Source organism: Pelobates fuscus, chromosome 3 (assembly GCF_036172605.1).
Source record: "Pelobates fuscus isolate aPelFus1 chromosome 3, aPelFus1.pri, whole genome shotgun sequence".
Classification (NCBI taxonomy): Eukaryota; Metazoa; Chordata; class Amphibia; order Anura; family Pelobatidae; genus Pelobates; species Pelobates fuscus.
In genome coordinates, this window is record NC_086319.1 from 292,944,884 (window position 1) to 292,957,772 (window position 12,889).

A 12,889-nucleotide genomic window follows, 5' to 3' on the forward strand; every position below is an offset into this window, starting at 1 on the left:
GGGGGCTTGTTGTCACCTTTCGGGGACCCTTGGTGTTGTACGTGGCTGGGTGGAGGAAGAGACCTTCAATGACATCAGTGAGGACAAGGAACGGGACATGGCTAGCTTGGTATCCAACCTTGTGCAAATGGGGAGTTTGCGGTTGTGCAAATGGACTGTTTGCGGTTGTTTGCGGTGCGTTAAACGGGGAGTTTGGTCTGTCACTGTGAAGCGGGCGTAACCCTTACACTGCCTGATCGATACAACATCATACCTGATGTTTTAAAGCACGTTATTCCAAACAATTTAGGAATGTTAGGTGATTTATGCCCTTTATGGATTAAAACCAGACTCTGCATCAACTGTGTAATTTTCCATGGGAGTTTTGCCATGGATCCCCCTCCGGCATGCCACAGTCCAGGTGTTAGTCCCCTTGAAACAACTTTTCCATCACTATTGTGGCCAGAAAGAGTCCCTGTGGGTTTTAAAATTCGCCTGCCTATTGAAGTCTATGGCGGTTCGCCAGGTTCGCCCGTTCACGAACATTTGCGGAAGTTCGCATTCGCCGTTCGCGAACGGAATATTTCATGTTCGCGACATCACTAGTCAGGAATACAAATTTGTATTCATGACACTATAGTGTTAAAATACTATTTAGGCCCCACTTCCTTACCCCTCTTAAATAAACAGAAGACGTACCTTTATTTCAGCACTGCAGGGGCCCACGGGTGATAGCCCCGCCCCTGATCTGCCTCCTTGGCTGACATCATCAGAATTGAGGATCTCAGTCAATCCAATGCTTTCCTATAGCATTGGTTGAGATTTTAAATTCTGATTATCTCAGCCAAAGAGACAGGGCGGACCCAAACGCCTTCCTGGCCAAACAGCATCTTTTCATAGAATCATTGCATCTCTATGGGGAAAGTTCAGTGTCTCCATGCAAAGCATCAGAGACTCAGAACGTCAATGCTGCATTGACCCAGGATGCACCTCTAGTTGCTGTCTGAGTAACTGCCACTTGAGGTGTCTCTAGCAGCAATGAAAACACTGCTTTTTTCTGAAAAGGTAGTGTTTACAGCAAAAAAGCCTTCAAGGACTGATTATACTCACACATTAAGCTGTAGTTGTTCTGGATACTATAGTGTCCCTTTAATGTTGCAGTTTGACATTTACAACTCATCACGTCTACTGGGATAAAGGTGTGCATCTTCCACTTCTGTTGCTTAAAGGGACATTGCAGGTATCAATACTCTGTTCATAGCAACCCTAATCTATTTTGTTTATTTGCTATATCTACATTATTTTGCATTCCTTCCACCAGTGCGTTTTCTTTGGTCTGTTCTTTGCTCAGAACACAGATTTTTTTGTAAGGCTCAGCAAAGTCATGTGGAATAAGTAATATCTTCTGTTAATTAATGGTCTTCTTCATTATCTAAAAGGACTCTCACTGTTCTACAATCTCACTGTTCTACAATTTTATTAAGATCCAGCAGAGAAAGAAATGAAATGCCACCTTATAAGGAATAAGCCTGGACATATAAATATTCTGTTATATATTAATAATGTCTTTTGTGACTCATATTAATGCTAGATTACAATTATTCTCCCACCCAACAGTTACTCTAACAGGTCAAAAAAACCTTATGGGAGCTGAAGATGTGCTTTTTGAGCAACAAAAGATAATCTCCGCTTTTGAGCTCTATTCAAAACGAACCATGGTACAGTTTCCCATTTGAAATAGCACAAAAATTGGATTTGTAGAACTATTTCTTTCAGCTTTATAATGATTGGATATCCACATTTGCAGCCAAGAAAGTTTTGAAAAATCAGTAAATTTGTAAAACTGTAAAATCTGTAAATAGGCAAAACGGAAGGTGCGCTGAAGTTACGCGAGAGTACTGCGTCAAGGTCTATGGAGAATCCCAGGAAACCGGCTGTGGCACTTCTAGTCGGTGGTAGGTCCGCCAAGTGTCTAGAATTGTCAGGCGTAGGAAAAATATTACTTTGTCTCTGTATATCTTTTGAATGGGCTGCAATTAAGGTGAAATTCAATATGTCAATATGAGCATTTCATAAAGATTCTATCTTTATGGAATACTTATTATGAGGGGGGGGGGGATTTACAGTTCTGCTTAAAATTAGTTGATAAAAGCATTATGTGTCTGTCTGGAATCACAGTATTCACAGCAATGAAATATATTACTAAACTGAAGCACTGCTAAATTCCTTTGCAGTGTGGTCACAGAGAAGACATCCATTTGTCACAAAGTCTGACTAGCTTTGGGCCATCATAAGACAATAAAAAGGGCTTATGACCTTTGACAATTCATTTATAATTTGCCTATCTATGGAGTTTGCCTATCTATGGAGTTAGTCTTAATAAGTAATTATCCACTATATGTAATGCATGTCGCATCCTGTGAAATTGAAAGATAGTGCAGGAAATCACTACACAAACCAGTCATTCCCAACATATTGGTTTGCTGAGCAGTGTGTGAAATTATGTGGTGGTATGCCACAAAATAGCACTGATAAGGAACCCACCCTCTTGGTCAGATAGCATAGGGCATATTAGACGGGCTGGACACGAAAAGTGATACATTGTAAGCAATGGAAGGATGGGACTTAAGGAGAGAAGAAGGGAGAGGTGATGCCTAACCACCCACCATCCCAGTTTTGGCTTTATTCCCTATGAATACGTTTAGTCCGTGTGTTATTATGGCGGGAGTGTTGGTGGTGTTTGTCCCTTTCTTTGTTACAGCTACGTGGAACTTATCGCTGGAGTATAACAGAAAGGTAGGTGAAGACGTGCCCAACCTGGCCTTGGTTTGAGTGAGTGCTTTGCTGCGACTGATGGAGGAAAGCAAACTGCTTGAGACTTGGTTAATTAATAAATAAGAGGGCTGCTGGGTACTCACCCCAGCAGCTGACAGTTTGTTTTGTTCAAGTTTGCTGACATAAGAATTTGTTGATAAAGCTGTGCCCTATTATACTGAACAATTGGTGTCCTCTTTATTTGGATGGGTTGGCAGATTGTTGAAATAGTATGGGAATGTGAGGTGCAGATGGGTGTGCAGTCACGAAAGAGTGATAGAATGTTTGTGAACCCCTATTACTTTGATCAGTTTGGCTTTACACCATGATCTCATCTAATTATAATGAGAATATAAACAAATAACTTAACAATTCATGCTTTAACTTGTCTTTGTGGAAAATATTGATCCTACATTACTTTTCTTGTATTCGTCTCTTTGTCTGTGTACCTGTTCACCCCAACCCATTTCTTACAATTAACTTTTATGAGCAACTTTTAGCTTATGATTGATATGAACAATTTGTGGTTATGTACTGACTTGCTATTGTAGAACATAAAAAATCCTTTGCAATGATTAAAAATGTGCTTATTTTTGTCCCCTTGGGGTGGGCGGAGCTTTGCTAGTTTCCAGTACTTCCAATTTCAAATGGATGGTTGATATTTCCCAGGAACACTGAGACTTCTCAGGGGGCGTATTCAGTTTTATATTGTGTTTTTTGCTGTGAGTATTTTTAGTAAAGATTGCAAAATAAAAAATAAAATAAAAATCCCAAGGTCCTCATTTCTGAATTATGACCACAACATGAAATATAAAGCATGGTGGTGGTGTTATCCCGGTTTCATCCTATTTGTTCAGCTTCACAACTCACATGACTTACAATCACTAATGATACAAAATAATAATTGAATATTATTATTATTATTATGATGATATTTAGAGAGCAGCGTCAAATTCCGCAGTGCTTTACAATGGGTGGACGAACAGACATGTAGTTGTAACCAGACAAGTTGGACACACAGGAACAGAGGGGTTGAGGGCCCAGCTCAATGAGCTTACATGCTAGAGGGAGTGGGGTAAAATGACACAAAAGGTAAGGATAGTATTAGACTAGTGACAGTTGCAGAAGAGGAACCAGTTGGGAGCTATTAACAGTTTAATTGATACACTTTTATGAAGAAGTGGGTTTTTAACGAGTTTTTGAAGGAGTGCAGACTGGGTGAGCATCTAACGGAGGAGGGAAGCGAGTTCCACAGGAATGGTGCAGCCCTCGAGAAATCTTGAAGGAGAGCATCAGAGGTGGGAGTACGGACAGAAGATAGACGTAAGTCTTCAGCAGATCGTAAGGGCCTAGACGGGACATACTTGTGTATAATGGAGGATAGATAGGTGGGAGCAGCATTATGTAGAGATTTGAAAGCAAGAACCAGAATTTTAAATTGAGCTCTATATTTTATAGGAAGCCAATGTAGGGACTGACAGAAGGGTGAGGCATGGGAGGTGCGGGCGGACAGGAAGATGAGCCTCGCCACCACATTCATTATGGACTGTAACGGCGCAAGTTGGGAGCACGTAAGACCACTGAGAAGCGAATTACAGTAGTCAAGGCGAGAAAGGACAGTGGAATGGACCAACACCTTAGTTGCATCTGGCGTTAAGTAGGGGCGGATGCGCGCAGTGTTTTTGAGATGGAAATGACAGGATTTGGCGATAGATTGAACATGAGGCTTGAAGGAGAGGTCAGAGTCAAAGAGAACACCTAGGCAGCGAGCCTGCATGGTGGAGCTGATGGTAGCACCATTGACTTGGAGGGAGACAGACAGGAGTAACAACACCTGAGGGAGGAAAGACCAGAATTTCAGTTTTGGTCAAGTTTAGTTTAAGGAAGTGGGCAGCCCTCCAGTTAGAAACAGCAGAGAGGCAGTCAGAGACACTAGTCAAGAGGGACGGGGAGAGATACCAGTATATCCTGCTGGAGAATGTTAGGCAAACCATGACGTCAGGATGTGGGCACAAAACAATTCTATACACACAAATAAATCTACAACTAAATGGCAAGAGATGTTGTGTGTTGGCATGGTCAAGACAAATTGGCTTTTACCCAATGGAAATGTTTTACTATTAGCAGCTCGTGTCAGCTAGCTCAGAGGAACTGTCACTTCAATCATATAAAGGGGAATGGGACAAAAATTCTCCTAAAGTTGCCTGATAATTTTTATTGATGTTACGAGTGTTAAAGGGAGTGTCACATGTTACTTACTAAAGTTAAATACTTTCTCGAAAATAGACACAGAATACTGGAGCAATAAAACTGACAATGTGAAATTAGTTGTGTGTTCTTTGATTTATTACATATTCTTTACTCATTAGTAAGAATTCAATGAAGATGACGAATATGCAGATAATTCTGAAGGTTTCACAAACTTTCAGTCACCATTACAAGCTGTTGACAGATACACAACATGCCCATCTCAGGATAAAATGGATGCCAGCAACGCTCGCCGGGTGTTGCCTATGCAAAGAACTTTGTATATGAACCTGAGCATGAGGCTTATATCAAAGGCGGTCATCTGATGGGGCTGTAACTTTAACTCTGGTCTCTGGTTACTTTTCTCTCAGACAGCTGAGCTTTTAAAGAGTGACTGGGCCCTTCGGATTGTCAAAGAATGATTAATGACCAAACAACCTTGAAATTACCCTGATTGCCAAAGCCTCCACATTGTTCCCTTTGACGCTTAATGAGTTCAGACATACTTGTGCAAACTGCTTTTTTGTGACTCCTGTTTAGTCTAAAGGCTTAGCTGCTCTGCTGACTGGAGGAATGACACTACAGATCTTTCTAACTTCAACCTCGGATAATAGACTGTCATCTTCATATTGGGAGGGTCATACTAGCTAGCCCATGACAGCACAGGTCATGTTAACCCCTTTATAGGTTAATTACTCTTGAACCAACAGTGTAACCCAGCGAAGTGGATAAAAACTCAATTAACAGAAAGGAAAAAATGAATGTATCTATCTTTCAACGTTATATAGTAGGGGCAAGAGGAAAATTGATATATGTTAATAAGAATAATTAGAAACAGATATTAACTATACCTATTGGGAAATAAATGTTTCTCTATTCTTGTACCCCAAATGAGCATATTACCCACTTTTCACTTCATCTTCATTTGGTTAAATTTTCTAAAAGCTCAATATGAGGAAGAGAAAAGGTATATATTGTCCGTTAGAGTCTATTCATTGTCTTGAAAGTAATGCTCCCTAGAAAGTCATTGGGGCTGTAATGCTGCAGCTGAACTCCTCTTATTAAACCTAAACCGATTTCTGTTCATTGATAAGCAGGTGTGTTATCAATAAGAGTGAAATTCCTTGATTACATTGAGAAAGTTGATAGCATATCGTCAAATACCATAACAGTCATGGTGATGCAATTCTCCAGTATTGAGACATTAGATGAGAAAAAACAATGTATCGTTTGCACCCTTATTCCCTCCTCTTCTATTTTTGAGCCTCCTCAGTTTCATTGGCAGGAAGCTGCTTTTTGAGGCATAATATAAGGCACATTATATTACTCAACAAAACTCCACCATAATATAAAATGTATCATGCACTTTCTTGTAGATGTCTGTCCTGGCAGGAAAGATCCTTTGCCCTGTTATACAAGTAACAGTATTGGGCACATTCATTTAAGCATGGTATTATGTTACAATGATAGTCAGGTCTCCACAGTCATAGAAATTCATTGGGTTCATTTAATTACATAATTAGATTAAATATATTATACAATGCTCATACTAACTCTATATTCTGTTTCGCCAATAGTGTGACTATTTATTTTGTTAGAATATCAGCCAACATAACCACTCTAGGCAGTAAATCATTTGCTAAAAGTGTTACTGAATTACTTCAGATAACCTTTAAGTCACCGAGTCACATAAGGTCCTTGACAGTACTTTCTGCAGATCTTGAATATTTAGATAAAATTTGTATGTGTGCCCATTAGGTAGTATTGCATTAAAATACTCACTTTACCTTTATACGGCAATTATTATTATAATTGGTTATTATTTCTGTAGCGCCAACTTATTCCGCAGCGTTTTACAATAAGAGTCCCTCTTATGAGTTCTATTAAACATATTGTCCCATCCTGAGCCTAATGATTTAAATGGATTCTACCTTCCTGTGCAAGATCTTATTCTAGTGGACACAGTTGTTGTTAAGGAAAATCATTCTAGGGAGTTGCAGAAAAAGAGAAACCAGAGAAGAGGAGTCAAACTAAAGTCAGTAGAATAAGCGGTAGAATTGGAGGAAAAGTCCTGGATACAATAAGGAAAATAGAACAGAAAAGTTAAAGTAATACTCCAAGCACCATAACCTTTACATTATGATGTGGTGGTTATTGTGCTAGAAGTGCATTGGCATCCCCCATTGTAAGTAGTCAAACTGTTTTAGAACAGCTTGATTGTTACCTGGAGTCTGCCCGACACCGTTCCCCGTGTCTACCATTTCAGACAGAGAGCTGGTAGCTCCTAGACCTAGGCAGATGATGAATTCTTTTCTGTAAAACTTTTTAAACACAAAACATCTTTACAGGTAATTATTAATCAAGCTCTCAAAGTAAAATATCTCCCAAAGGTCAAACTGTATGAAAACACTATTAAACTCTATGAAAAGCTCTTAAAGCCACTCAAGTACCTGCTAAGAAAGTACATACTTCCCTGAAGCTCATGATTTATTGGCTCTCGCAAAAAGGATGTCTTAATTATTTTGTTCCAAAATATGTAACTACATTTCAGCATTGTGGGTTCTGCTCATTTATTGCCTTACGAATAGATAACTATTTATATCCATTACATCATCCTTTTCTAACACATATACATTCACTGCCCGTACATAAATACTGCCAGATATCCACACAATGGAATAATCTGAACACAGAAGCTTATTAGATAATTCCATAACAATTTACACATCGGAATGAAAAAAGGAAATGCTATAAACAAAGCAAAGTTGTGGTGTTGGCTGAGTGAATGGCAACCTTTACATGCACAAAGCAGCTCTGGGCATTAGTCATTTCCGAGCCTGGGATTCTGTAGCCTGATGTTTACAACATGGCCCAGATGAAAGGGGACTTTTCTCAGTGAAGTAGCTGAGAACTTTGCTAGTGTTTGTGATCTGAGAACCAAGATAACGGCTCACAGACAATGTGTTCCTTCAGGACTACAATTGCTGAGTGACCCCTTGCGTTGACCTCTGTGCTTGGGCTTCCCTTGTAAGAAAACAAGGACATATTCTGTGTACATTACATGCTTTAGTAGTATACATTATGTGATAATTTATTGACATTACGTACAAGGACACTAGCTACTGTGTCCAAAGTCAATGCAGCACAATATATACAAAGTCAATGTCATAGGCTGTGTTTTCAATGGGGAAGTGAATAGGTTCTAATCTGCCGGGAATTCTTCATATTTGGAAAGATATAGTCTTTACGTTATTCGTTGTCACCACACTTAGCTGGTAGCCACAATAGGACTTCACGCTTTATTGGGAAATTAGTAAACTTAGAAGACATGCACCAAGGCTCTTGAAGGAAAGAGCACAAACACAGAAACAGTAACAAAAAGATTAGTACAAAGCATAAAATAAAACGGTCACAAATTAAGACCTAATTCAAAATACTGTATGACTTATTGAATTGCCAACACTATTTGTAGTCCTAAATAAATAAAACATAAGAGGAAATGTACTCTTTAAAAACGCAACACAATAATAATAAGATAGAAAAGGCAGGTTTGGCAAAATAGAAGTAAGTGTTACTGAGAACACAGGTACATAGTCTCTAGAGCAGCTGACATAGGCTTGCACAAAAGGTGTGCCAGATAAGCCCATGTTCAGTTAAGTTGAGGAGCAACTTGCCCACTTGGTCCCCCCACGTTATCTGGTGGTTAAAAGCATTTTTATCGGGGGCGGGGCCTGACAGCCAAGATGGCCTGTCGCACAATCTAAGAGCTCCTGTAATAAAGAGCATAATCGGGCTACTACAGAGCGACCTACTAACGATGGTAACAAACGGTGCCCGGGGACCGACCCAGGACACCATGAGACAAAGAATGGTACCGGTCCGGTTCCAATTCGACGCAGAAAAACCTGTGCCGACCATGCGGCCTACATCAGAGCAAAGCCTGAGGTCCGAGGGAGTCGGCCGATCACCCGGCACAGGACACGCTCACAAGTGAGACCCCCACACAGCCCTGCTACCCCCCCCCCCTCTGGACCGGCGGGGGATATCCCGGTCCTCGCTGGGGGCAACTACCCCCACAAAATTGCCTGACCAAGCGACAATGTCTAAAGCAAAATGTGGAGGGCGAGGCCCAAGCAAGATGGCGGCACAGATGCAGCCTACAACAAAGCGCCCACGTACTGAGCCTCCTAAGCGTACATGGGAGTTCTAGGACCGGCTCCGAACCAGCCTCTGGACACAGCTAAACACCTGGAGACTGACCTTCAAGCAGGTGATGAGAGCGGTAGTGGGATGGATCCGCCCGGCAATCCGACGCCACCTGGGAGTAAATCCCCCTCGAGCCAGAACGGCCCCCCGACAGAACCGGAGCCAAAGGCCAACACAGCGGGAAACAGTGCAAGGCTGCTTGGACACCAGAGTCAATGCCCCCAAGCACCAGAGCGAGAACCGCCGGAGCACCCGACCTACTTGCCCTTCAGCGGCCCCAGCAACCCATGCCCAGCGTGACACGCTCCTGCACAGGAGAAATCATGGTACCGACCGCGACACTGACCGGGATGTGGTGGCGTCAGTTGCAGGAGGGAACCCCAGGCGGAGGACCCTTCCACAACTCACAGAAGGGGGAACCTTCGAACCATCCCGGAGCCGAAAGGAGGGAGAGTGCTGCCCCCACCGTCCCACAACCCTGGAGAAGCCATCAGCTAGCAATCAGACCACACCGAAACTGGGTATTGGCTAAAGCAAGCACTGGACTGAATACTTGAGGCGGGTGGCCGCCGGCTGCACCGGACACTGAACACTGATAATCCGGTGATCTCCCCCTCTATTAACTCTTACGCGCTGTGCAATTTGCCAGTAACCTTTACTTTTATTTATATATGTTTTGCAAACTGCAACCCTAGGCATCTCATCACTCCTTAGTTTATACGACTAGACCCACAGTTTAGCCTACCTACCATGCATATACTAATAAGCACTTGCCTCATAAGATAGATACACTAGCAAAGTACTGTGCATGTTACTAACCTAGGTCAGTCATGTATATTAACCTCTTGCACCCGCAACTCTTGCTATAGCGATCTACATTTACCAATAATCGCAATATACATTGTAAACCAACATTGTTTAGATATCAAAAGCATAGATCTAGCCTAAATTAACCATATAGCTACCTACACAAGCGACTGTTTCTACTTGTTATTATTATAAAATGTGCTTGTTTTTCTTATGCCCCGCATGTTGAGCGTGGGAAAAGTCGGAGGACTGCTCTTGGGGCACCTCCTACCTGCCTGCGATATATATATGCACAACAAAAATAAAGAATAAAAAACTTTTTTTTTTAAAAAAGCATTTTTATCTTAAATTATATTAAAATAGCTGTATATTTCTATATTATTTTAGTTATATAGAAATCAATAAATGTTTCATATAGCAGTTTAGTACCATAATGAAATATGCTGCACACATTTGGCAGGAAGTGATCTAATCCATAGCCTCTACGGCTCCGTTTGCACCTGTGTCGGCTTTTAATCTCAGAAATCCATCTGGATCTTTTTATATAGCAATCCATGGATCTGTGTGCATTCTTTATTTTAGAATCAAGTTCCCATTAATTAAAAAGTTATACATGGGAAATATATTTTGAGAGATAACTTCTAATCCCCTTTTCACAAACAAAAACCCACAACAAAACAAACAGACAAAATAAAAATAAAATGAAAAAATACATACAGGCTAGTAAAACTGTTCTAGATTATTGTTTTTTTCCTGGAACCATAAATGTAATTGCTGTTAAAACCATCACACTGAGTTACTAGAAAAGAAAAAATAAAGACAAAGAAAGAAAGCAAACAGATATATTGTATGTATAGGATTCATTAACAAATGGAAAAAAAATCACAAATATACTGTTTGCTTTTGTCTGAAACCTTGGGATTCCATACTAATTTGAAATCCTGTTTCAGCTGACCAGTCACCCTAAATGCTGTGGGGACATCAGAGAAACTCAGCAAAGCGCTCTTAACAGTGCGCCAATTCAAGCATGCAAATTGGGGGAAAAGAGCAGCCCTTTAATAGGGGCCCACCCAAAGTCTTTTTAAAAAGCTGTTCCCCTTTATGGAATACCAGCTATGTGCCCTGTTGGTAGCCCTGTGTCCTATTCTTCTCTATGTTGTTTTTTAAATGGCTATATCATCATTTTCTGTAATTCGGCATTTAGCACTTTTCTTAATTGTTCTTAGCTGTTGTTTTTTTTTTTTTTTTTTTTTTTTTCCCTTATGGCCCCAAATTACACTGCATTACCACAATCTGGACCCTAAAGCATATAATGTTCTGTTATTTAGCTTTGAGATATCCATGCAGCCTTGTAGTCATTAATTATGTGGAGTGTTTCATTTTGGACTATCATTAAAGAATACATTGTTATGACATTATGGACCATTATCAGTTATTAATGGTTAATATACATTTCATAAATATATATTCCTTGCATGGACTTTGTTTAGCCAAGTAGACATTCACAATCATCATTGAGTATAAATAATATAGAACTAATTAGGTAAGAAGGGTACATTAAGCTTATGCTGGTTTTGCGGTAGTCCGGGGGTCTAGACGATTATGTTACGAAGATTTTTCTTTTTCTCAACTTAATGGTAGTCATTTTATCAACATTGGTAACATTGCCTTTCAGAGCATCAAACCAGTGAATGCAGGCATTCTTTTATTTTATATGGTTTAAAAAAACATAAATTACAGGATTACCATCATCACATTGAAAAACCACCATATCTTCAAGTAGTAATTAGAGCTAAATCTGTAGCTAGCTTACATGAAAAATATATTAATCTGGTTCGAAAGTTGTTTTAAACTGATACACGTAATGAGTATTACAGGTGACTGGGACACTTTGGCATTATGAAAATTGCAAGGGGCAACATCATTATTTTGCATTATCAATCAGCCACTAAATCTTTTTTGTTCCGTTTTTCTTTTTTTTTTTTAATTCTTTATTTTTATTGTGCTTAGAATAACAAAACACGCTTATATTGCCACAACAGCAAGTACAAGCCGATGGAATAAAACAGGATTTTCAGTAATATGGCAATCATTATCAGCACATTTTTTTAAAAAAAAAAACAAGAGAAGTCAGGCTAGGTAAAACAATCAAAGGATAAGGACACAATTCTATCATGTCATGTATAGAGAGAAGTCAGAGTGCTGTGGAATAGAATTGCAGATAGATTCAACAGTTAACTATAACTACCGGATGGTAACTGCTTAACTGTGGCGGGTTAACTAGGGCACAATTACAAAATTAGCCAGGGTAAATCAGGGGTGGTGGCAACCTTGCCAGGATTTGGCTACCTGCCATTGAAGACTAACATGCTAAATATAAACGAGATATAGTGTCACTAGAGGCCCAGAGTATCACAGTCAATCGCATAACATGGAGTACCGCATTTCGAGTACTGGCATCGTAGCTGCAGAGACTTGATGATACTGTCACGGAGCCGTTCAGCCGATGCCAGTGGATGGAGGAACAGGGACACATTTATGTGAGAGTCCACCAATTCGTGCCGGGGCGCCCTCCCAGCTGTGAGCGTCGATGAGTGCCAGCTTTGTGTTTCCGTGGGTCCAGCTGTACACAGCCTGGGTAACAGGGTCTAGGGACCGTCTTCCTGCATGTGGTAGGCCTTGAAGGACGAGCATTGCGTAGTGGGGGGGTCGGTGCTTCCCAGAAGGGTAGATTGTGTCAGCACCCATCCGGAGTCGTGGTGGCTTGAAGTGGAGGTGAATGCTAGGTAGGGAGCGGGCACTTCGTTGCCGCTTGTGTGGCCGGTTTCTCAGTCGG